At 43.6% G+C, this 26,896-nt stretch overlaps 1 pseudogene; it reads right to left on the reverse strand.

The window, feature by feature from the left end:
* Positions 1 to 2,185: 2,185 nt before the first annotated feature.
* The window catches only part of LOC119272116, a 61,331-nt pseudogene continuing 36,620 nt past the window's right edge, over positions 2,186 to 26,896 (reverse strand).

A 26,896-nucleotide genomic window follows, 5' to 3' on the forward strand; every position in this document is an offset into this window, starting at 1 on the left:
AGCATTATATCTGGCCTAGATGCACATAAGTACAATAAAGAGCCAATCATGGAGCGGTATACCTTATGATCGAAGTCAATACCATTTTCATCGGTGCATAGATGACCATTTGTGGGCATAGGAATTTTGATGCCTTTGCAATCTTGCATGCCGAATTTCTTCAGGACATCCTTGAGGTATTTCTCCTGAGATATGAATATGCCATTGCGCTGTTGACGAATTTGAAGACCTAAGAAGAATTTCAACTCTCCCATCATAGACATTTGATATTCTTCACTCATCATATAGGCAAATTCATCACTATAACATTGGTCAGTACAGCCAAAGATGATATCATCAACATATATTTGGCACACAAATAGTTCACCATCATAAGATTTAGTAAAGAGAGTGTGATCGAGTGAACCGGGTGTGAAGCCTTTCTTCATGAAGAATTCCTTCAAAGTATCATACCACGGCCGTGGGGCCTGCTTGAGGCGATAGAGGGCCTTGTTAAGTCTGAAGACTTTGTCAGGATGTTTCGGATCTTCAAAACCTGGGGGTTGAGCAACATATACTTCTTTCTCAAGCTTACCATTGAGGAATGCACTTTTCACATCCATTTGATATAAGATGATATCATGATGGTTAGCATAAGCAAGCAATATGCGAATAGCCTCAAGTCTAGAAATAGGTGCAAAAGTTTCATCGAAATCAACTCCTTCAACCTGTGTGTAGCCTTGAGCTACTAGTCGTGCCTTATTCCTCACCACAACACCATTTTCATCTTGCTTGTTGCGGTAGATCCACTTTGTGCCAATGATGTTATGCTTGAGTGGATCGGGACGATTGACCAGTTCCTAGACGTTGTTGAGCTTGAACTGATGTAATTCTTCTTGCATGGCCTGAATCCACTCAGGCTCCAGAAATGCATCATCTACCTTAGTGGGCTCTGTGATAGAGACAAAAGCAAAGTGCCCACAAAAGTTAGATAGATGTGAAGCTTTTGAGCGTGTGAGAGGACCTGGTGCTCTAATGTCATCGATGATCTTCTCCACTTGCACTTCTTTTGCAACACGAGGATGAGCTGGTTGTCGTTGAAGAATTTGATTAGCATTTTCTTCAGCATCAATTTCCTCAGCATTTTCTTCAGGTACATCAGCTCGACATTCTTCATGTTCTGGAATGAATTCTTTAGCAGATTCTTCAGTAGGAATGACATCTTCGGTAGCCTTGTGTTTGATAGAGTCCTTAGGTGCTGGTTCATCTAACACAGAAGGTAGGTGCTCTCTTTGCGAGCCATTAGTTTCATTGAACCACACATCTACAGTTTCAACAATCTTGTGAAGAACATTGTTGAAGACTCTGTAGGTCTGCGAGTCCTTTCCGTAACCAAGCATAAAACCTTCATGTGCTTTCGGTGCAAATTTAGAGTTGTGATGAGGATCTCTAATCCAGCATTTAGCACCGAAGACTTTGAAATAACTCACATTGGGTTTCTTGTCAGTGAGGAGTTCATAGGCAGTCTTCTTGAAGAATTTGTGAAGATATACTCTATTGATGATATGGCACGCAGTATCAATTGCATTGACCCAGAAACGATGAGGGGTTTTGTATTTGTCAAGCATAGTGCGAGCCATCTCAGCAAGAGTCCTGTTCTTGCGCTCCACGACGCCATTCTGTTGAGGAGTATAGGGAGCAGATAACTCATGAGTAATACCAAGTTCATCAAGATAGTCATCGAGACCCGAATTCTTGAATTCAGTGCCATTGTCACTTCTGATGTGCTTGATCTTCACACCAAAGTTGGTTGAAGCCCTCGAGGAAAATTGTTTGAAGACTTCCTGCACTTCATGTTTGTAAGAAACAAGGTATACCCATGTGTAACGAGAGTAATCATCAACAATAACAAAGCCATATTGAGATGCTTCATTTAAAACAGAGGAATAGTGATTAGGACCGAAGAGATCCATGTGAAGCAATTCGAATGGACGAGTAGTGGTCATGATGGTCTTCGCTGGATGCTTGGCCTTAGTCCTCTTTCCAGCTTCACAGGCGCCGCATAAGTGATCCTTGAGGAATTTGACATTCTCAATGCCAATAACATGCTTCTTCTTCGCAAGCGTGTGCAAATTCCTCATGCCTGCATGACCAAGTCGTCGATGCCATAGCCATCCTTCTGAAGCTTTTGCAAGTAGGCACACGGCTAGTTGTGAATCTGCAGAGAAATCAACAATATACAAGTCTCCTCTCCTAAAGCCTTTGAAGACTTTGGATTTGTCAGCTTCCATAATCACAACGCAACGATACTTGCCAAAGACAACAACCATATCAAGATCACAAAGCATTGAGACAGACATAAGGTTGTATCCTAAGGACTCAACAAGCATGACTTTGTCCATGTGTCGATCCTTTGTGATAGCAACCTTACCTAGACCCAATACCTGACTTTTGCTTTTGTCAGCGAAGATGATATGCTTCAGATGTGATGACGATAAGGGAGCATCCATCAATAGATTTCTGTCACCGGTCATGTGATTTGTACATCCACTATCAAGGACCCACTCAGTGGCTTTGGGTTGATCATACTGCAGATGAATTAGTGCAACTTACGAACCTCATATACTTCAACATTGAATAATATGATATCACAATTCATTAGATCAATTTCATCAAGCAGTTATACAGATAAAACAATGTGAGGACGTGAGAAATGAAGATTCATTTCTTCATGATTAGCCTGCGTCCTTTCAGGCAATTTGTCAGGTCCCCAGCAAATTCTTCAGACGTTATAGTACGTCTGGAGACCTGACCCTGCATAAGAGATTAGTTCTTTTTCTTCACCACCCACATCTGAAGGGGTGGCAAAGAGTTCATCACTCTACGAGCTCCATATGAGAATGGTGGCATAGAGGCCAAACCATTTCGTTTCACATAAGAGGGGTTAGGGTAAGCATATGAATAAGCAGAGAAATTCTTCGAGGACTTCTGAACATAATGATTAGAAGAATAATGCTCATATTCATAGCCCTTGGCTCTTCCCTGCGAAACAGAGTTGTTAGCACGATGATGTTCATATGAGGACTTTGATCCTTTTGAGGAATTTGATCCTCGTGAGGAATTTGGTCCGTATGAGGACTTGGATCCATATGAAGAATTTGGTCCATATGAAGAATTTGATCTGGGGTTCCTATTCTTCACAGGTGGTGTCATGAGGACATTCACCTGAAGACTTTCAAGGCACCTTTTGTGAACCCAGATTTTCTTCATAGGGGAACCATTCCTGCAGTTAGTGCCAACATATCTAGCAAATACTTCACCATTCTGATTTTTAAACAGTTTATAGTTGGAGTCAAATGACTCATCAGAAGAATGAGAAGATTCACATGTATAGCCAGATAAATTAGATGGATCAACTGGAGGTCCTTTTGCAGCAACCCATGAGGTTTTGGGGTACTGCTCAGGCTTCCAATATGTACCATCAGCATTGAGTTTCCTCTCAAAGGCAATACCCTCTTTCCTAGGGTTCCTGTTGAGGATCTGCTTTTTAAGCACATCACAAAGAGTCTGATGCCCTTTGAGGCTTTTATACATGCCTGTCATGTACAATTCCTTCAGCCCTGCATCGTTAGTGATACTAGCAATGTCCTCAGATGAGGAATTAGTGATAGCAGAGGCAGGTGAAGAATTTGTAACATTAGAAGCATTTGAACATTCAGGTGAAGAATTAGCAGATTCTCGTTCAATGCATTTCAAACATGGAGGAAGAAATTCTTCCTGAGTAGCGCTGATTTGTTGAGCAAGTAATGAATCACGCTCCTTCTAAAGATCTTCATAACTCATTCTTAGCTTCTCATGATCAGATAAGAGAGAGTTAAGCTGATCTTGAAGGGAGTCATACTTAGAATGAAGTCCCTGAAGACTTTCAGCCAAAGCTTTTGACTGATCCGTTTCTTCACCCAACATATCATCGCTCTTACTAAGCATTTCGTGAGCCTTTTCCAAAGCTCTTTGTTGTTTAGCAGCACGGGAAGCAAGTTTGACATAACTGGGTCCAAATTCATCACCAGATTCATCATCACTAGATTCAGACAGATAGCATTCAGTTACCTTTTCACCATCTGCCATAAGGCATGATGAGGAGGATGATGATTCTGGCTCAAATGTCATTGACTTGAGAGATTCCTTGAAGTCCTCAAACTAAGGGTCATGACAGGTTCGATGGCCTTCATAGACGTCGGAGAGACGGTCCCAGATAAGCTTCGCCTGATCGAGATGCATGATGTTCCTGAACTGATTTTGAGACAGACAGGAGCAGATGACGTCCTTCGCCGTGAGGTTGAGAAGAGTGTACTTGAGAATGTCATCAGCTTCCGCCATCTTGCACAGGTCGGTCAGACCAATCTCAGTGACGGTCCACAGCTTGCTGTTCATCGCCATGAGACGCTTCTTCATCATGGCCTTCCATTTGGGATACTCGTGACCGTCAAATATGGGGATGTCACTTTCTTCATATCTGTGGTCGACATAACTAAAACTCCAGGCGGTTAAACCAAAATCACACAGAACAAGGGAGTACCTGCTCTGATACCAATTGAAAGTGCGTTATATCGACTAGAGGGGGGGTGAATAGGCGATTTTTATGAAATTCTTCACTGAGGAATTTGCTAGTGAGGAAATTCCTTAGAGAAGAACTACTAGCAGCGGAATAAGTACTCAGAAGTAAACATAGCAGAATACATGCATGGTCATCATGATGAAATGAAGATAAACACAGAGTACAGAAAGTGTAAACACAGGATAGCTAGCACAAGATGAAGACAAACAGACGGAAGAAATTGAACTGAGGAAATTGAGAAAGTCTTCAGTCAAAGTCTTCAAACACAGATATGAACAAACACACAACACAGTAATGAGGAAATGAAAGTGTTGAGGAAATAGAACCAGTTGGCTTGGTGAAGACAATGATTTGGTAGACCAGTCCCAACTGTTGTCTCAGTTGTACATCTGGTTGGAGCGGCTGAGTATTTAAACTCGAGGACACACAGTCCCGGACACCCAGTCCTGAACACGCAGCTCAGGACACCAAGTCCTCACCATATTCTCCTTGAACTAAGGTCACACAGACCTCGTCCAATCACTCGTGGTAAGTCTACAGGTGACTTCCAAACCTTCACAAACTCGGTCACTCGGCGATCCACAATTCCTCTTGGATGCTCTAGACCATGACACCTAACCGTCTGGAAGAAGCACAGTCTTCAAAGGTAACAAGCGTCGGATCCACGCAGGATCAATCTCTTCAGTGATGCTCAATCACTTTGGGTTTGTAGGTGTTTGGGTTTGGGTTTGGATTTTCCTCACTTCATGATTTTCACTCAAAGTCCTCGGAGGATGGGATGCTCTCAAATGACAAGTGTCAGTTTCTTGCGGAGCAGCCAACCAGCTAGTGGTTGTAGGGGGCGGCTATTTATAGCCTAGGGAGCAGCCCGACATGATAAGACATAAATGCCCTTCAATGATATGACCGTTGGATGGATAAGATATTTTGGGACAACTGGCGCGTAGCACAGCAACGGTCGGAAATTTGAGGTACAAATTCCTCAGGGCTATCATGTTCCTCACTGTGTAGGCAATCCGCACTGGCGAATTCCTAACTCCTCAGTCAGAACAAATTCCTCAGTGACTAGAAGAACTGCGTCTCTGTCACTGAAGAAATTGACTGATCTGTATGAGATTTCCAATGGCTTCACTCGAAGGGATTGGTAGGTGTAGGATTTTGAGTTGAGCATCACATGGAAATTTTCTCCTTAGTATTTCCTCGACCCCCTTTAACAGTACGGTGTTTCCTATGACTCAAGAAAGAGAAAATGAAACTATGAAAACAAAAGTCTTCACGCCTCATGTTCCTCGAATGAATACCAAGTCTTCAAGGTCACACCAATTTCTTCACTTCCAAAGTCTTCAGAAAGTCTTCAGAATATCAAAGTCTTCAGTCGAAGAACTTCATTTTTAGGGGTTGACTTTCTCTGTAAATAACAAACTCCTCATAGACTTATAGACCTGTGTACACTCATAAACACATTAGATCCTTAACCTATAAGTCTTCAATACACCAAAATCACTGAGGGGCACTAGATGCACTTACAGTTTGTTCTCCACTATTAGTGACTTTGGAGTGACTCTTCGTTGCATGTTGAGGGATGGTTATATGATCCAATTATGTTATTATTGTTGAGAGAACTTTCTAGTGAAAGTATGAAACCTAGGCCTTGTTTCCTATCATTGCAATACCGTTTATGCTCACTTTTACCACTTGCTACCTTGCTTTTTTTATATTTTCAGTTTACAAAAACCTATATCTACCATCCATATTGCACTTGTATCACCATCTCTTCGCCAAACTAGTGCACCTATACAATTTACCATTGTATTGGGTGTGTTGGGGACACAAGATACTCTTTGTTATTTGGTTGTAGGGTTGCTTGAGGGAGACCATCTTCATCCTACGCCTCCCATGGATTGATAAACCTTAGGTCATCCACTTGAGGGAAATTTGCTACTGTCCTACAAACCTCTGCACTTGGAGGCCCAACAACGTCTACAAGAAGAAGTTTGTGTAGTAGACATCAAGCTCTTTTCTGGCGTCGTTGCCGGGGAGGTGAGTTATTGAAGGTATATCTTTAGATCTTGCAATCGAATCTTTTTGTTTCTTGTTTAATCACTAGTTTAGTTTATAAAATAAAACTACAAAAAAATGGAATTAAGGTTGCCTCATGTACTTCATCTTTTTAATATCTTTCGTGAGTATGATGGAAAGGAAAATTGTGCCAAAGTGTTAGAAGAAGAATGCATTAGAATGTTTGGCACTAAATCTTTGAATGATGAGCATGATTGCAATGTTGTTAGTATGAATTCCTTGAATATCCATGATGCTAATGATATGCAAAGCCACAAGCTTGGGGAAGCTATGTTTGATGAAGATGATATTTTTTGTCCCCCAAGCTTTGATGAGCAAATTTACTATGATGAAATCATGCCTCCTATCTATGATGATTATTGTGATGACACGTATGCTATATAGAATAATGATAACCATGAAACTTGTCATCTTGATCTTAATTTTCAATCACATGATAGCTATTTTGTTGAGTTTGCTCCCACTACTATTGATGAGAATAAATTTGCTTATGTGGGAAGTAATAAAATTTCTATGCAAGTAGATCATGAAAAGAATGTTTTAGGTGCTGGTTATATTGTTGAATTCATTCATGATGCTACTGAAAATTATTATGAGGTAGGAGTATATGCTTGTAGGAATTGCAATAATATCAAGTTTCCTCTCTATGTGCTTAAGGTTTTGAAGTTATGCTTGTTTTGCCTTCCTATGCTAGTTGATTATTGTTCCCATAAGTTGTTTGCTCACAAAATCCCTATGCATAGTAAGTGGGTTAGACTTAAATGTGCTAGTCATATTCTTCATGATTCTCTCTTTATGTTTCAATTCTTATCTCTTATGTGAGAATCATTGAAATCATCATGCCTAGCTAGGGGCGTTAAACGATAGCGCTTGTTGGGAGGTAACCCAATTTTATTTTAGTTTCTTGATTTTTGGTTCTGTTTAGGAATAAATAATCCATCTAGCTTTTGTTTAGATGTGGTTTTGTGTTTTAATTAGTGTTTGTGCCAAGTAGAACCTTTGGGAAGACTTGGGTGAAGTCTTTATGATCATGCTGTAAAAAACAGAAACTTTAGCGCTCACGAGATTAGCTAAAACTTTTTACTGGAGAGTGCTATTTAGTTGATTATTTTTGCAGATAATTACTAGAAAAATTACTCAGGTCCACCAATTTATTTTAGAATTTTTTGAGTTCCAGAAGTTTGTGTTAGTTACAGATTACTACAGACTGTTCTTTTTTTTGACAGATTCTGTTTTCATTGTGTCGTTTGCTTATTTTGATGAATCTATGGCTAGTAAAATAATTTATAAACCATATAGAAGTTGTAATACAGTAGGTTTAACACCAATATAAATAAATAAAGAGTTCATTACATTACCTTGAAGTGGTGTTTTGTTTTCTTTCGCTAACGGAGCTTACGAGTTTTCTGTTAAGTTTTGTGTTGTGAAGTTTTCAAGTTTTGGGTAAAGATTTGATGGACTATGGAATAAGGAGTGGAAAGAGCCTAAGCTTGGGGATTCCCAAGGCACCCCAAGGTAATATTCAAGGATAACCAAGAGCCTAAGCTTGGGGATGCCCCGGAAGCCTTCCCCTCTTTCGTCTTCGTTCATCGGTAACTTTACTTGGAGCTATATTTTTATTCACCACATGATATGTGTTTTGCTTGGAGCGTCATTTTATTTTCTTTAGCTTTGCTTGATGTTTGAATAAAGTATCAAGATCTGAAATTCTTAAAATGGGAGAGTATTCACATAGTTGCATAATTATTCGACTACTCATTGATCTTCACTTATATCTTTCGGAGTAGTTTGTTGTTTGCTCTAGTGCTTCACTTATATCTTTTAGAGCACGGTGGTGGTTTTATTTTTAAAGAAATAGATGAACTCTCATGATTCACTTATATTATTTTGAGAGTCTTAAATATCATGGTAATTTGCTTAAATAATCCTAATATGCTAAGTATACAAGATTTGTAAGAATTCTTATGAGTGTGTTGAATACTAAGAAAAGTTTGATGCTTGATAATTGTTTTGAGATATGAAGATGGTGATATTAGAGTTATGCTAGTTGAGTAGTTGTGAATTTGAGAAATACTTGTGTTAAAGTTTGGGATTCCCGTAGCATGCACGTATGGTGAACCGTTATGTGATGAAGTCGGAGCATAATTTATTTATTGATTGTCTTCCTTATGAGTGGCGGCCGGGGACGAGCGATGGTCTTTTCCTACCAATCTATCCCCTTAGGAGCATGCACGTAATACTTTGCTTTGATAACTTCTAGATTTTTGCAATAAGTATATGAGTTCTTTATGACTAATGTTGAGTCCATGGATTATACGCACTCTTCTTCCTTCCACCATTGCTAGCCTCTCTAATACCACACACTTTTCACCGGTATCATACAACCACCATATACCTTCCTCAAAACAGCCACCATACCTACCTATCTTGGCATTTCCATAGCCATTCCGAGATATATTGCCATGCAACTTTCCACCCTTTCGTTTATTATGACACGCTCCATCATTGTCATATTGCTAGCATGATCATGTAGTTGACATCGTATTCATGGCAAAGCTACCGTTCATAATTCTTTCATACATGTCACTCTTGATTCATTGCACATCCCGGTACACCGCCGGAGGCATTCATATAGAGTCATCTTTTGTTCTAAGTATCGAGTTGTAATTGTTGAGTTGTAAGAAAATAAAAGTGTGATGATCTTCATTTTTAGAGCATTGTCCCAAGTGAGGAAAGGATGATGGAGACTATGATTCCCTCACAAGTCAGGATGAGACTCCGGACGAAAAATAAAAAAAAAGAAAAAAGGAGGCCATAAAAAAGAGAAAAGGCCCAAATAAAAAAAATAAAAAAATGAGATAAAAAGAGAGAAGGGACAATGTTACTATCCTTTTACCACACTTGTGCTTCAAAGTAGCACCATGATCTTCATGATAGAGAGTCTCTCATTTTGTCACTTTCGTATACTAGTGGGAATTTTTCATTATAGAACTTGGATTGTATATTCCAATGATGGGCTTCCTCAAATTGCCCTAGTTCTTCGTGAGCAAGCGAGTTGGATGCACACCCACTTAGTTTCTTTTGATGAGCTTTCATATACTTATAGCTCTAGTGCATCCGTTGCATGGCAATCCCTACTCACTCACATTGATATCTATTGATGGGCATCTCCATAGCCCGTTGATACGCCTAGTTGATGTGAGACTATCTCCTCCTCTTTTTGTCTTCTCCACAACCACCATTCTATTCCACATATAGTGTTATGTCCATGGCTCGCGCTCATGTATTGCGTGAAGATTGAAAAAGTTTTGAAAATGTCAAAAGTATGAAACAATTGCTTGGCTTGTCATCGGGGTTGTGCATGATTTAAATACTTTGTGTGGTGAAGATAGAGCATAGCCAGACTATATGATTCTGTAGGGATAACTTCCTTTGGCGATGTTATTTTGAGAAGACATAATTGCTTTGTTAGTATGCTTGAAGTATTATTATTTTTATGTCGATATTGAACTTTTGTCTTGAATCTTATGGATCTAAATATTCATACCACAATTAAGAAGAATTACATTGAAATTATGCCAAGTAGCACTCCACATAAAAAATTCTTTTTTATCATTTACCTACTTGAGGACGAGCAGGAATTAAGCTTGGGGATGCCTGATACGTCTCCAACGTATCTATAATTTTTTATTGCCCCATGCTATATTATCTACTGTTTTGGACCATATTGGGCTTTATTATCCACTTTTATATTATTTTTGGGACTAACCTATTAACCGGAGGCCCAACCCAGAATTGCTGTTTTTTTGCCTATTTCAGTGTTTCTAAAAAAAGGAATATCAAACGGAGTCGAAACGGAACGAAATCATCTGGAGAAGTTATTTTTGGAAGGAAAGCTACCGGAAAAGCTTGGAGTGCGCATCAGGAAAGAAGGGAGGTGCCCACGAGGGTGGGGGGCGTGCCCACCCCCCTAGGGCGCGCCCCCTGCCTCGTGGCCCCCCCTTCGGTCCACCGACGTACTTCTTTCACCCATATATACCTACGTACCCTAAAACTTCCAGAATAGAGACTAGATCGGGAGTTCCGCCGCCGCAAGCCTCTGTAGCCACCAAAAACCAATCGGGACCCTGTTCCGGCACCCTGCCGGAGGGGGGAACCCTCACCGGTGGCTATCTTCATCATACCGGCGCTCTCCATGACGAGGAGGGAGTAGTTCACCCTCGGGGCTGAGGGTATGTACCAGTAGCTATGTGTTTGATCTCTCTCTCTCTCTCTCTCTCTCTCTCGTGTTCTTGATTTGGCATGATCTTGATGTATCGCGAGCTTTGCCATTATAGTTGGATCTTATGTTGCTTTTCCCCCTCTACTCTCTTGTAATGGATTGAGTTTTCCCTTTGAAGTAATCTTATTGGATTGAGTCTTTAAAGATTTGAGAACACTTAATGTATGTCTTGCCGTGCGTATCTGTGGTGACAATGGGATATCACGTGATTCACTTGATGTATGTTTTGGTGATCAACTTGCGGGTTCTGCCCATGAACCTATGCATAGGGGTTGGCACACGTTTTCATCGTGATTCTCCGGTAGAAACTTTGGGGCACTCTTTGAGGTTCTATGTGTTGGTTGGATAGATGAATCTGAGATTGTGTGATGCATATCGTATAATCATACCCACGGATACTTGAGGTGACATTGGAGTATCTAGGTGACATTAGGGTTTTGGTTGATTTGTGTCTTAAGGTGTTATTCTAGTACGAACTCTAGGGCTGTTTGTGACACTTATAGGAATAGCCCAACGGATTGATTGGAAAGAATAACTTTGAGGTGGTTTCATACCCTACCATAATCTCTTCATTTGTTCTCCGCTATTAGTGACTTTGGAGTGAATCTTTGTTGCATGTTGATGGATAGTTATATGATCCAATTATGCTATTATTGTTGAGAGAACTTGCACTAGTGAAAGTATGAACCCTAGGCCTTGTTTCCTATCATTGCAATACCGTTTATGCTCACTTTTACCACTTGCTACCTTGCTGTTTTTATATTTTAGTTCACAAAAACCTATATCTACCATCCATATTGCACTTGTATCACCATCTCTTCGCCGAACTAGTGCACCTATACAATTTACCATTGTATTGGGTGTGTTGGGGACACAAGAGACTCTTTGTTATTTGGTTGCAGGGTTGCTTGAGAGAGACCATCTTCATCCTATGCCTCCCACGGATTGATAAACCTTAGGTCATCCACTTGAGGGAAATTTGCTACTGTCCTACAAACCTCTGCACTTGGAGGCCCAACAACGTCTACAAGAAGAAGGTTGTGTAGTAGACGATCACGGGTTTATACTATATACTTTATACATGATACATGTGGTGACTAAAGTCGGGTCGGCTCGTGGAGTACCCGCGAGTGATTCACGGATTGGGGGCTGAAAGGACCTTTGTCCCGATGGCGCTCTGGCTGGATCTTTGTGGTGGAGCGATAGGGCAGGTTGAGACTACCTAGGTGAGAGGTGGGCCTGGCCCTGTCGGCGTTTGCGGTTACTTCAAAATAACACGCTTAACGAGATCTTGGTATTTGATCCAAGTCTGGCCACTGGCCTATACGCACTAACCAACTACGCGGGAACAGTTATGGGCACTTGACGTCGTGGTATCAGCCGAAGCCTTCTTGACGTCAGCGACTGAGCGGCGCGCGCTGGGTTGGACCGCGTAATGCAACTTCCTTTGTAATGGAGGTTGCTAGGTCTGCTCACTGGCCGCGTTCACAACATGTAGGTGTGCAATGGGCGATGGGCCCAGACCCCTGCGCCATAGGATTTAGACTGGCGTGCTGACCTCTCTGTTGTGCCTAGGTAGGGCTGTGACGTGTTGATCTTCCGAGGCCGTGCATGACCTAGAAAAGTGTATCCAGCCAAATGGGATCGAGCGTGTTGGGTTATGTGGTGCACCCCTGCACGGAAGTTTATCTATTCGAATAGCCGTGATCTTCAGTAACAAGACGACCCGAGTTGTACCTTGACCTTATGACAACTAGAACTGGATACTTAATAAAACACACCCTTCCAAGTGACAGATATAACCCGGTGATCGCTCTCACACAGGGTGACGAGGGGAGGATCGCCGGGTAGGTTATGCTATGCGATGCTACTTGGTGAACTTACCATCTACTCTCTTCTACATGCTGCGAGATGGAGGCTGCCAGAAGCGTAGTCTTCGACAGGACTAGCTATTCCCTCTGTAGTTCAGTCCATCGATATTGCCCCTTTACACAGATACCCTTGCATATGTAGTGTAGATCCTTGCTTGCGAGTACTTTGGATGAGTACTCACGGTTGCTTTTCTCCCTCTTTTCCCCCTTTCCCTTCTACCTGGTTGTCGCAACCAGATGCTAGAGCCCAGGAGCCAGACGCCACCATCGACGACGACTCCTACTACACTGGAGGTGCCTACTACTACATGCAGGCCGCTGACGATGGTCAGGAGTAGTTTAGGAGGATCCCAGGCAGGAGGCCCGCGCCTCTTTCGATCTGTATCCCAGTTTGTGCTAGCCATCTTATGGCAACTTGTTTAACTTATGTCTGTACTCAGATATTGTTGCTTCCACTGACTCGTCTATGATCGAGCAGTTGTATTCGAGCCCTCGAGGCCCCTGGCTTGCATTATGATACTTGTATGACTTATTTTATTTTAGAGTTGTGTTGTGATATCTTCCCGTGAGTCCCTGATCTTGATTGTACACGTTTGGGTGTATGATTAGTGTATGATTGAATCGGGGGCGTCACAAGTTGGTATCAGAGCTGACTACATGTAGGAATCCCCCTTTCCAACTCCTTGGCCGAAGTTGAGTCTGGACATTGCAAAACTTTTACTAACATGGCTGTGTGTCTTACGGGCACACGTCACCATTGGGTGGTAGTAGGATCTTTTATTCCTTGACCTATACTCCGGGACTCTGACATCTCTTCTATTCGGGTTAAACGATTTTACTAACTCTGACTCTAGGTTCTCGATAATACTTTCTCCCGGAGAGCCCCTTATTACAGATGATCGTCTGCTGCAGTAGAAGAATCCAAAGATACTCTCCGATGTTCTCTTGAGACTTTATGGCATCGCTTTTGCAATTCCATTCCGTAGATAAACCCCTATGGATAACCACGTATACTCGCCATTCATAGCTTCCCAGTTGATCTTGTTATTACAAGATACCCCAAAATTCTCTTTGTTGTTCCGAGAATCCTTTGAGCTTACTGCCTTGCTGTTCTTTGCCACATGAATACCACTATGGATAATTTCTAGCTCCGGATATTTGCTCATCCCCAGTTGATTCATGTATTTCAAAAAAGTCTTTAAAATACTATTTGAACTTCCGAAAATCTTGAGTAGCCTATTGCTCTTGAAATTCTTACTTGCTTGCATTATGGTTAATCCCATAAGTCTATAATCTTATTGGCATCCCTTGTCATTATCATTTTGAGTCCGTTGATTCAAAATGTTGTGAATGCTCGCCATCCTCAATCAGATCCTAGAATTCATCCTTCCGGCTCAAACGTCATTTTAAACATGAGCTGGTTATCGACCAATCAAATTGTCGTCGATTGTACCCCTAAGACTATTCGACTGATCCATTATTAATGAGAGCGTTGGCTTCTGATCCCCTGATTTGGAAATGATAATTCCCTTGCATTTGAGCTTTGGATTAGTCAGTTGTTTTGATAATCCGATGCCCTTTCATTCCTTCTTACTTTGATAGAGTACCAATACTCGCATCAGCTCTGTTGTAGAACATAAGACCCCTTGTTGGATTATTATCCGACAATGTCCTTCATATTCAATAAGCTTGAGAGCCTTTCCTCGGATACATAATGCCTTTGGTAAATTGTATCCTCTGCTTTCTCAAGCATGCTATACTATTGAGCTTGTGTTAATTATTCTTGAGATTTGTGGTATAAGCTCCTAAGATGGCCCGATGGGTTGAACCTATTCCTTCCCCAAACCGTATGGACCCGAAAGTTTTCGCGAGTCATACTCTTCTGTTGCTTCACCAAATAAAATTTCAACACTACGACCTTTTTGAAAACGAGAAGTGAATGAAAGGTTATGCATTGCAGAAGTGGGATTCGACCTTGAACTTTGTGTTCATGCCCATGGACACGATGTAGATCTTATCATGGAAGCTTCTCTTAAATTGATTATTCCCTTGATATAAGTTCTAATTATATCTGGGATCTGGTCTCTTGCAATCATGGTTCCGGCCATATTGATATTCTTTGATTCCTTCTCTCGGGCATATCAATACATCTCCGCAACCTCTGTTTTGATCTTCCTTCGAGTATTACCCTCCGTTATCTCGAGAATATTAAAGTGTTGGGGAACGTAGCAGAAATTCAAAATTTTCTACGCAACACCAAGATCAATCTATGGAGTAATCTAGCAACGAGGGAAGGAGAGTGCATCTACATACCCTTGTAGATCGCTAAGCAGAAGCGTTCAAGTGAACGGGGTTGATGGAGTCGTACTCGTCGTGATCCAAATCACCGATCATCCTAGTGCCGAACGGACGGCACCTCCGTGTTCAACACACGTACAGCCCGGAGACGTCTCCTCCTTCTTGATCCAGCAAGGGGAGAGGAGAAGTTGAGGGAAAACTCCGACAGCACGAAGACATGGTGGTGATGGAGCTCGTGGTTCTCCGGCAGGGCTTCACCAAGCTCTACGGTGGAGGACGAGGTGTTGGAGGAGGGAGAGGGATGTGCCAGGGGAAGGGTGCGGCTGCCCTCTCTCTCCCTCACTATATATAGGGGGAAGGGAGGAGGGGGAGGCACCCTAGGGTTCCCTAGGGGAGGGGCGGCGGCCACAGGGGAAACCCTAGATGGGTTTGGGCGCCCCCACCCCCTAGGAAACTTGCCCCAAGCCGGGAGGGGCGGCTGCCCTTGGGTGGCGCCCCCACCTCTCCTGGTTATGTGAGATGGGGTGGGAGGGGCGCTCATCCCCTTAGTGGGTTGATGTGCCCTCTCCCCTTGGCCCATAAGGCCCCCCAACGCTTGCCGGGGCCTCTGAAACCCCTTTCGGACACGCTGGTCATCACCTGGTACCCCCGGAACAATTCCGGACTCCAATACCCTTCGTCCAATATACCGATCTTCACCTCCGGACCATTCCGGAGCTCCTCGTCATGTCCGGGATCTCATCCGGGACTCCGAACAACCTTTGGTAACCACATACTATTTCCCATAACAACTCTAGCGTCACCGAACCTTAAGTGTGTAGACCCTACGGGTTCGGGAACCATGCAGACATGACCGAGACAACTCTCCGGCCAATAACCAATAGCGGGATCTGGATACCCATGTTGTCTCCCACATGCTCCACGATGATCTCATCAGATGAACCACGATGTCAAGGATTTAATCAATCCCGTATTCAGTTCCCTTTGTCCAGCGGTATTGTACTTGCCCGAGATTCGATCGTCGGTATCCGATACCTTGTTCAATCTTGTTACCGGCAAGTCTCTTTACTCATTCCGTAACACATCATCCCGTGATCAACTCCTTGGTCACATTGCGCATATGATGATGTCCTACCGAGTGGGCCCAGAGATACCTCTCTGTCACATGGAGTGACAAATCCCAGTCTCGATTCGTGCCAACCCAACAGACACTATCGGAGATACCCATAGTGTACCTTTATAGCCACCCAGTTATGTTGTGATGTTTGGCACACCCAAAGCATTCCTACGGTATCTGGGAGTTGCACAATCTCATGGTCTAAGGAAATGATACTTGACATTAGAAAAGCTTTAGCATACGAACTACACGATCTTTGTGCTAGGGTTAGGATTGGGTCTTGTCCATCACATGATTCTCCTAATGATGTGATCCCGTTATCAATGACATCCAATGTCCATGGTCAGGAAACCGTAACCATCTATTGATTAACGAGCTAGTCAACTAGAGGCTTACTAGGGACATGGTGTTGTCTATGTATCCACACATGTATCTGAGTTTCCTATCAATACAATTATAGCATGGATAATAAACGATTATCATGAACAAGGAAATATAATAATAACCAATTTTTTATTGCCTCTAGAGCATATTTCCAACATAAAGAACTGTGTTGCTTCCTATGAGTCTTCATCTAATGCTGCTTCTCATCGATTTCAGATTTTCCCCGGGTTCTGAGTTATTAGCCACTCGAGAACACCGATAAGTGAATTGATTCCGCACTCCAATTCAATAACTCTAAGTAATTTTCATTGCTTATGAGTTTAATAATCTTTCAACTCATCCTAGCCTGATCGGCTACATCATTATTGTGCCAATTTTAACTGTACTACCTGGTCCTTCCCGGAGCACAACTTTCGACGATGAGCTAAACTTACGTCGATCATACTGAAGAACTACAAAAGCATCAAGTAAAGAATGATGAACCACAGTTGTACTAAAGACTGTAAAGAGAGAGGCGAAAGACATTCTAGTTGCTAGAGAAGGTGAAGCGGAATGCCCATATTGTGCCCTCCTCCATGCGTAATGCGCGCACGACTCTAGGCCAACCCCTTGTGATGGCTGCCCAGCCATCCTTCACTGTCTTCATTAGGACTTTTCGATGGTCATTGTAGTCTAGATGAAGCACTTTAACCTTCATTGCATGTCCACCAATCATGTACTTTGCGAGGTAATCTTGAGTAAACTGCTTTGGGAACCACTGCGAACGAAAAAGATTCCGACATTGTTGTCTAACAACTCATTATGGGCAGTAAAAAGAGAAGGCTGTAGAGTTTGTAGTTATCATCCTACAGCTCACTGTTGTGTTGGATAGAGCATAAACAAATAATTTGCTTGCCGCCGTTCATATCTTTTTGCTAATAATCCTTATCAGTTTCCTCACTTGATGCTTGTTCATGAATATCTGATTGCCCCATATGTAAAAAGGGACAATGCGTGGATCCTTTCCAAGGGCATATGTACCTACAAGCAACAAGTCAATATTAGAAGCTAACAAGTGTCCAGGCATGGATCTATATGCACTACATTATAGAACGACGGGGGATACAAGCCGAGGATGAAACTAACCTCGGCGGAAAATGGTGGTCACTCCCATTGTTGTCCTGCATAAGTAGTGGAAAGGCATGATAAGTACAACAATCTTAACATCAAACAAATATAGCAAAGGTAAACAACATCATCTCCAAATGATAGCTTGAATGTGTTGGTTTCAGCATGCTGTTAAAGCAGATATAAAATGGAAGGGAATGTTAGCTACAACAAGCTTAACAACCATCGAATATTGCAATTCAAACTGGTATCGTTGAAAATGAATAGAACGTAGGTCATGCTTAAACATCTCACTAGATAAATGTGTAAAAGTGAAATAAAGGGCATGTGTTAACTACACCAGGCATAACTGGAACCAAATATAGCCGTTCAAACTGGTATTGATGCAATCGAGCGGCACAGTTCCAACTTGCACATAATGAACAACACATTGTCACTGGTACGCGTCGGTCCTAAACAAACGGTTTTTAACCCCTTTCCGCGACGACATTTGGAACCGTCGCCAAGTGAGTGTGGGCGATAGGGGGGTCCTTCCCACACGACCCAGAAACCGTCGGGGATATGCCCTCCTGGCACACACGCTCGGCAAAATGAGATCATGTGCGACCGACAAGCACTTAAATACGGAAATACGTATGGTAGAGCTAAAAAATACAATTATACGGCAAAATTGTTTCCGGTCGCAAGTACATCCCACATAGTCAGTCCCCTCTAAACCTTTCCGTTCGTATGTACATCCCACACAGTCGCTCCAAGGAAAACGTTTCCGTTCACAGGTACATCACACACAATTTTTCCCGTTAAATCGTTTGCGTTATTGAATGTATCACACACGGTCCGTAGAAGAAACTGTGTGGAAAAGATTGTCCATCACACACAGTTTTTATGTGGTAAACGTTTGTGCAAGGTGGCCTAATGCAAACAATTTTCAAGAGAAAGTCGTGTGTGATTGTTCATTGATTCAACACGGTTTATTCCTAAAAACTATGTGCGTTGCCTGAGTTCATCGCCCACGGTATTTTTTCAATAACCGTTTGCAATATCGAAACCCAATTAGCAGGCTGATTCGCCATTAGCAGGCTAATTGCCCTATTATTAATAATCCATTTATTAATCTAATTGACATTCATATTAAGCACACAATATATTTCATTTCCATATTAAGGAAGCAGAATTTCATAATCGAAATATATCATAGTACAACATGATATAGCTTCCGCACTCAGCTACCCCATTACACAACTGCAGCAACACCAAGTTCCACATGCAACATGTAGAACCTTTCGAAATTAGCATCATAGATGGTATATAGACAGATGCATCTCATCTGGAAAACTGCTGAAGCGGAAGGCGAATATTGAGCCTTCATTCATGTTGAAGGTCTTTGCAACTTTAGGCCAGTGCATGTGGATGATTGACCGTCTGTCCTTGGTCCTCTTCAGGAACACTTCAATATTGAACCGTGGGTGTTGTATGAAAACCTTCCTCGCCTCCTGACCATAGAGATGGTTTGAGAGGTAATCATCAGTGAACTGCTTTGGAAAGGCCTGAAAACAAGGATGTTCGTAAATATCTTCTCTATATTGGAAATGGGGCATAGGAATAAAAAAAGGCAAGGTATAATAGTTAGTAAAATCTTGTAGTGAACTGATGTCTTCTTCATTGTGCAGACAAAGATCTTGTTGTTTTTTGTCGCTAATTTCTTTATCCTAACAATCTTTCTGAGTTTCTTGATTTGATTGATATTCATGGACAACTCATTTCCCAATATGCAAAAAGGGTCAAACAGTGGGTCAAAACCTCTGAGAGCAGGACCTACATGTGCAAGAACAAATTGTTAAAAACCAAAATATTAGAATGGTTCCTGCAATTACACAATAATATGCTATTAGAGAATGAACCATGCACGTGCTAACCTCGATTGTAAACCTCAGTTCTTCCCATTGTTTCCCTGCAACGCATATAAGGTAGTTAGTCATCAGATTAAGTAAGGGTGCACATGCTACCAGTAAAATATGTTGATGAAAAATAAGCACATTGCAGATTCATCAGATTAATTCAAGTCACACAGAAAACCCATTTATCCAAACCAAGCATAATTATGAACTAGGAAATATAGCACTTGTATATGTTTCTCATGTATTAAGTGCAACCAAATTCGATTTATTCTTACATGCACAACAATACAAAATTCTACCCACGACAATTGGACATCGCATTGCAGAATTGAACCAAGCAGATAACTAAACACCACAACAAATGAATCAAACTTTAACTGAGCACCACATTGCACAATATAACATACTCCTAATAGAAGATCAGACAGTTAACCAAACAGTTAACTATAGCCAATTGTAGCAATCATATTTGTTTCTCATGTATTTACTATAGCCAAATTCAATTTATTCCTCACATGGTATACAATAACAGAATGCACCCACACTTATTGAACATCGCATCGCATAATTGAACCAAACAGTTAACTAAACACCACAACACAAATGAACTAAACGTTAAACTGAGCACCACATTGCACAATGTATAACCAAACCAAGCATGCTTGACAACTTGGAAATATAGCATTTGTATTCGTTTCTCATGTATTTTGTAAAGATAAATTCGATTTATTTCTCACATGGAAGACAATAAAAAATTGCAGCCTAAAGAATTGAACATCACATTTGCAGAATTGAACCAAACAGTTAACTGAAGACGACAACTAATTAACAAAACAGTTAATAAGTGAGCACCACACTGCACGACATATAGAACATATACACTAGAGGAACATATTGCATGGTAAAATTAGATAGCACAATTCACTAGAATTTGTGAAGGAAAGGCTGGAGCAGCACACGCATCGGGTAAACCGAGCATGCTTAACCGGCATAGCTAGCAAATGGCAAGGTGCTCCTCCAAGATCTGGGGGTCGGCACAAATGGCAGCCATCGCGACCTCATCCACGCATGCAGCCGTGATTTGCTTCTCCACTGCCAAATGCTCCTTGAGATCCTGGCTATACTGCATGCACCATGGCTTAGACCGGCGCTTATTTGGTGGAGGGGTCGGTGATTTGGGTGGAAGGTGTCACGCTCACGCCGGCGGTCGGGGCATGTGGGATGTGGAAGGAGGAGGAGGATGCGGGTCGGGTGTGGATTACCTGCCTGGATAGACGAGGCCGAGCAGCATGAAGGAGGGTCACCGACGAGGAGGTGGCGCTGCAAGCAAGGAGTGAAGGTTCCAACTTGGAAAGGAAGGCGGAAAGAGGGGAATGTGGCTTTTGGTAAGGGGGGGGGGCGGGGAGGTAGATATTTCCGCGAAAGTCGAAAATTTGGAATCGCTTCAGACAAAAAACTGGCACGCAAAGTGTCATCAGACACAGCCCCTTATTCAGAACTGTGTACGATATGTGGACATCACAAACAATTCACATAGCTTCACCCGTGTGCGATGAGTTTGAACGTCAAAAGTTTTGGTTCAAATTTCCATGGTTACAGTGGTCATCCACGTCATTGCATAATTTGGGTACACAAAGGAGACTACAGCACACCCACACTTCTTAATCGAGCAAGTTCAGCAATTAAACAGAGCTAGCTGACCTAAACATTACTCTAACAAATTAAAGACCGGCGCTCTTAATTAAACAAAACAAAGAGTACTACTACGGCTGGTGCTCATCGATCTCCTCTGCCGCCTCCATGTCCAGCTCGTGCCTGACTATCTCCTGGGGAAGGGGCTCCATGACATCCATCGCACCATACACGACAAGCATCTCGCCATCTGCGTCCGCCATCTCGTTGGAAAAGGCCACCACGAGTTGGGCGTGGGCGGACGCGATCTGGGCTTGGACGGACTCCATCGTCGCAAGATATGCCAGCTCTTTGGCCGTGGGAGGATGCGGAGGAACGAGCGGCTGCTCGAACGCTCCCAGCGATTGCCAGCTCTTCGGCCGTGGGTTGCTGACCGTTGTCAGAGAAGCTTCATTCAATTTGTGCGGTGACCGCCAGGAGCTGGGCGTGGGGGGCCTCCATCAAGGCTAAGGCCACCGCTGCGGAATGGACAGCTGCTGCGCCGCTCTCGCCACTTGCTATCCCCGAGGCAGATGTTGCTGCCGCCACCTGAGAAGCAACAACGGCCGTTTGGGCTACGTTTGCCGCCCGGTTGCAGATTGCGGCCGCGCTCATGCACCTTGTTAGCACACGCATGGCGGCTGCTGTCGCGGTCTCACCGGAGTGGGCCATCGAAGTTGCTCTCACGACATGGGTCCACGTGCCCATCTTTCACCGACGACGATTGAACAGTGAAATGATGTTTGGGGAGCAAGCTGGCGTGCTTGAGACGCCGGCTGTGGACTGCAGCCGACGCACCTTCTCGCGTAAGCCATAGGTGTACTATACATCGACGGTGCTCCAGGATATTTTGTGCTGCATCTCACACGGTTGGTGATAATAAACTGTGTGCGATCTAATTGATTTTTCATCTTGATTTGAATTACATAATGGGGTCACAACGGCAATGGACGGTGTTGTCACAACCCTAGAATTGTTTGCAATAGTTGCATAAGAGAGCATCCATGCATCATGTCTAAATTCTGAAAGTTGAATTGAGGTTAGTTGAAACCCTCAGAAACCACTTCAGAAATAATCAACATTAAAAATCTTTTCAAATGAGTCCAAGGAAATGTTCCTGTTATTCTATAAAAATATTGGCAAGAGGTAAAATTCAAACCAATATTTTTGGAGTTTCAGAAATATTATTTTGGGTATTTGAAATTAATTCAATAACTATTTGAATTGGATCTATATTTATTATATAATAAATATATGTTCAATAATTCTAGAAATTGTTGTGTAGCTTTGGATAAGTCCATTTAGTTCACACAATTATTTTCATGAATTTTGAAAATGGTTTGGTCTTTGAACTGAATCAAAACATATTAGCAAAAATAGAAAAACAGAACAATTAATAAAAGAGAGAGAGAGAAGGACTCACCTGGGCTTCTCACCTGCAGCAGAGCCGGCCCAGCTCCTGATTCGGCCCAGCCCACCAGGGGCTCCCCGGTCTTCTTCCTCCTTTGACAGAAGGACAGAGGCGCGTGGCCACCGCGCGCCGGCGCACGCCCGACCACCTCCTGCTTCCACCGCGACGCCTCGGCCCTTCTAGCATCGCCACGCGACCCTCCTCGGTCCCCTGTCACTTTCCCCTCTCTCCCTGGAGCTCCTCCCCTCCTCTATCTCTCGGCCCCAAGCGAGACCGAGAACCACCGTCGCCGCCGTCCACCGCTCGCATAGCCACCGGCCTCCCCTACGCCCCTAGACGTGCCCCTGAGATCCGCGACGATGTCCTCGTTCTCTCCACCGAGTCACGCAACGCCAGGTGCCCGGGAATGCTGCCACCACCATCGTCTTCAACTCCGGCCTCCGAGATCGCCGGCAATGCCCCGACGTCGTCCGACCTCCCCCGAGCCACTGAGACGCGTTCTGCAACCACAGTGAGCTCATGGACCGACTCCCCCTCCTCTCCTGCTCACGTTTTTGCTCTAGCTCCATTCCCCACCTCCGCCGAAGCTCGCCGCCGCCACGGCCGACGAGCTCCATGCTCCTGAGCTCGTCCGCTCGCCCGAGCATCACCAGCGTGCTCACCGCGCTCCTGTGAACCTGCAACACCCACGGGTTCGCCCTGTTGTGCACCGTAGCGCCGTTTCCACCAACGTCCGAGGTCCGGCAACCGCTGAGCTCGACGCCGGCGAGGATTACGGCCACCCCAGCTCGCCCCGTTTGCACCGTTGGATGCGCGGGGTCGCCAACAGCTCGTAGATGCTCTCCGTCATCAATTTGGGCGCCATAGGAGCGAACCCGAGCCCATCCGCCGCACCTGTCGTCGCCGACGTCGAGCCGCCGGCGTGTTAGCCCCAGTTGACCAGGGGTTTGACCTCCCCTGGCTCAATGACAGGTGGGGCCGCCCCGCTAACTAATGTAGATTAGGCTTAACTAAACCTAGTTTAGCTACTAACACACGGGACCCACTGGTCAGTTTGACCTGGGCTGCCCCGTTGACTCGCTTACGTCATGCTGACGTAGTGCTGATGCAGTAATGCATTTTCTGGAATTACTTTATTTCTAAATAATCCAGGAAATTCCAGAAAACAGTTTAAACTTCTAAAAATCATAGAAATTCAACCGTAACTCCAAATGAAATAATTTATATATGAAAAATTATCAAAAAAATTCAAGGAATCCATCTGTACCATTTTCATGCATGTTTGAGCAAGTTAACCTCACTGTTTATGATGAAACATGATCAGGGCAAATTTCATAATAGGTTTGGAGTTGGAATTTGATATAGTTTTGAATTCCACTTCAATTAAAATGACTTTCTATTGCATTAGCCCAAATCACAACATATTGCCAAGTCATGATCATGCATCATATTGTTGCATTGCATTGATTGTATTCTTCATTGTTTGCCAGTAATTGCCCCCTCTCAGTAGACGTTGTTTCCAACGACATGATCGATGACACCGATGAAGAGCTATTCTATCTTCAGAAGTGCCAGGCAAGCAAAACCCCCTTGTTCATTCCGATACAATCCCACTCTCTCACTCCTGCTCTCTTTTACTGCATTAGGACAACACCGATTCAACTGTTACATGCTGCGGTAGTTGAACCTTTCCTCTGCATGACCTGTCATTGCCACAGTAAATAGATGAAACCCACTAGCATGAGTAGGAGTTGTTTGAGCCCTATTGTGCCTACTCATTCATGCTTGTTTGTCATGCCTACTACTGCTTAGAGTTGAGTCAGGTCTGATTCATCGGGGATGAATTGGAATTTGGTGAACATGTCCTACCGTTGAGAGCTAAGTGTGTGAACACGATTTGGTAAAGGTAGCGGTGAGAGGCCATGTAGGAGTACATGGTGGGTTGTCTCATTGCAGCCGTCCTTAGGAACTGAGTTCTGTGTTTGTGATCCATGAACAGTTACTACTACACATTGGGCTCCGGGCGCTCCAAGCTCTCTCGACTTATTAATCAACTCGATCTCTGTCCAGGAGTTGCAACTAGTTTCTGGTGTTTGTAGGTAGTGCTAGTAGTCTACCAAGTGGCACCCGGTACAGGTGGGCTTGGGACAGACTAGGCACAGTGGCCCGGTGTACCAAGTGGCACCCGGATGGTGGGCTTGGGAACCCTGTACACATCATTTGGGGCCGTGAGCGACACCCCGGCCGGATCTCCTTGCAGATGGAACCCGAATAGGCGATAAACCTGGACTAGAGACTTGTGTGGTTGTCAGGTCGTGGCCGACTCCCTCACCAGGCTTCCGCTTGAAGGTTGCCGAGATACACGACGTGTACACGGTGGTAAGTGGCGAGAGCGTGTGTGAAGAAGTACACCCCTGTAGGGTTATCATTATCTATTCGAATAGCCGGATTCCTCGAATATGGAAACTTGGACCCCTTGCATAGTTCATAGACAAGTGAAAGGGGATACTCTAAAACTCGCAAGATAAGCGTGAGTGCTATGGATGGCGTTCTCGCAGGGAGGCAGGAGCGGATCCATAGTGGTGTATTGGTATGGTGAATTTGTGGACTCGTGTGCGCCACCTCAAAAGAGTTACTTGCAGTTGTAGTTCAGGTTAGCCACCGAGTCAAAGCTGGCTTGCTGCAGTTAACTCCACCACCCCTTTGTTGATACCGATGCATATGTAGATAGTTCTGATGTAAGTCTTGCTGGGTACATTTGTACTCACGTTTGCTTAATTTATGTTTTGCAGAGAGACTTCAGACTCACTAGTATTTCCACGTGGGCTTCGACGTTTAGCTTGTTACCTCAGCTACGATCGTGTACCCTTGGGAGGGTCTTGTAGATAGTCAGGCTTCTGAGCCTTCTTCATTTGTAGTTGTCTGTACTCAGACAAGTTAAGCTTCCGCATGTGCTTGTTGCTTGTATGCTCTGTATGTTGGGTCATGAGACCCATGTTTGTATTTCTAGCTCCTCGCAGCCTAATGAATAAATACTTTGAGTTGTAGAGTTATGTTGTGATGCCATGTTGTATTTACACATATCGAGCATATTATGTGTATGATTGAAATGCTTGGTATGTGTGGGATCCGACAATCTAGTTGTTTATCCTTGGCAGTCTCTCTTATGGGGAAATGTAGTCTAGTGCTTCCATGAGCCATAGTAGTCCGCTACGGCCCGGTTCACCGGAATTCTGTTAGCCCAGCACTACTGCTCAGGACACTTGACTGGCCGGCATGTGTTTCACTTCGTTCCTGTGTCTGTCCCTTCGGGGAAATGTCACGCGGTGACATCCGGAGTCCTGCCTAGCCTGCTACAGCCCGGGTTCCCGGAGTCCTGTTAGCCCAGTGCTACAGCCTGGATTCACACGCTGCTGACCGACACGCTCGATGTGATTCATGTATGCCTGTCCCCATAGGTTAGTGCCGCTTTGGGTTCACGACTAGCCATGTCGGCCTGGGTTCTCTGTCATATGGATGCTAGCGACACTATCATATACGTGAGCCAAAAGGCGCAAACGGTCCCGGACCATGGTAAGGCAACACCCGTGGGAATACCATGCGTGAGGCCGCAAAGTGATATGAGGTGTTACCGGCTAGATCGATGTGACTTGGAATCGGGGTCCTGACAGCGTTAGTATCAGAGCCTGACTGCCTGTAGGATTACCAAGCCAAACTGGTCGAAGTTGTGTCTAGAAATGCTTTAGTTATATAAGGGAATTGATTGTGGAAGGGAACGTAAGGCTCTTTTTACTCCTTATACCTCATGGCCTTCTGATCTGAGTCAACCTCTTCTCTTCTACGGGGATTAAGAACTAGGCCTTCTCATTTATCTATCAGGATGACGTGTTACTAATCCATAGACTTATAGGATTGTTGGTTTCAAGCCCAGTTCAGTTCCTACTACTTCTTTGTGTTGTTAGTTGATCTCAGAACCTTGATATGGTGATGTTGAGTGGTTATGCCACTATCTTGCAAGATGTCTCAAATCTTTTTTAGCATTTACAGCCGTTATGCTGTCCAAGTCATCCCAGGTTTCTAAATAGTCTGATGCATTTGCAAACCCTTTCTTTCCATTCCCGATGTCCTTTTGGGTCAGATTAAGCACACTACACGGTCTGTGAGGTACTCCATTGCCTTGG

Source organism: Triticum dicoccoides, chromosome 3A, assembly GCF_002162155.2.
Source record: "Triticum dicoccoides isolate Atlit2015 ecotype Zavitan chromosome 3A, WEW_v2.0, whole genome shotgun sequence".
NCBI lineage: Eukaryota > Viridiplantae > Streptophyta > Magnoliopsida > Poales > Poaceae > Triticum > Triticum dicoccoides.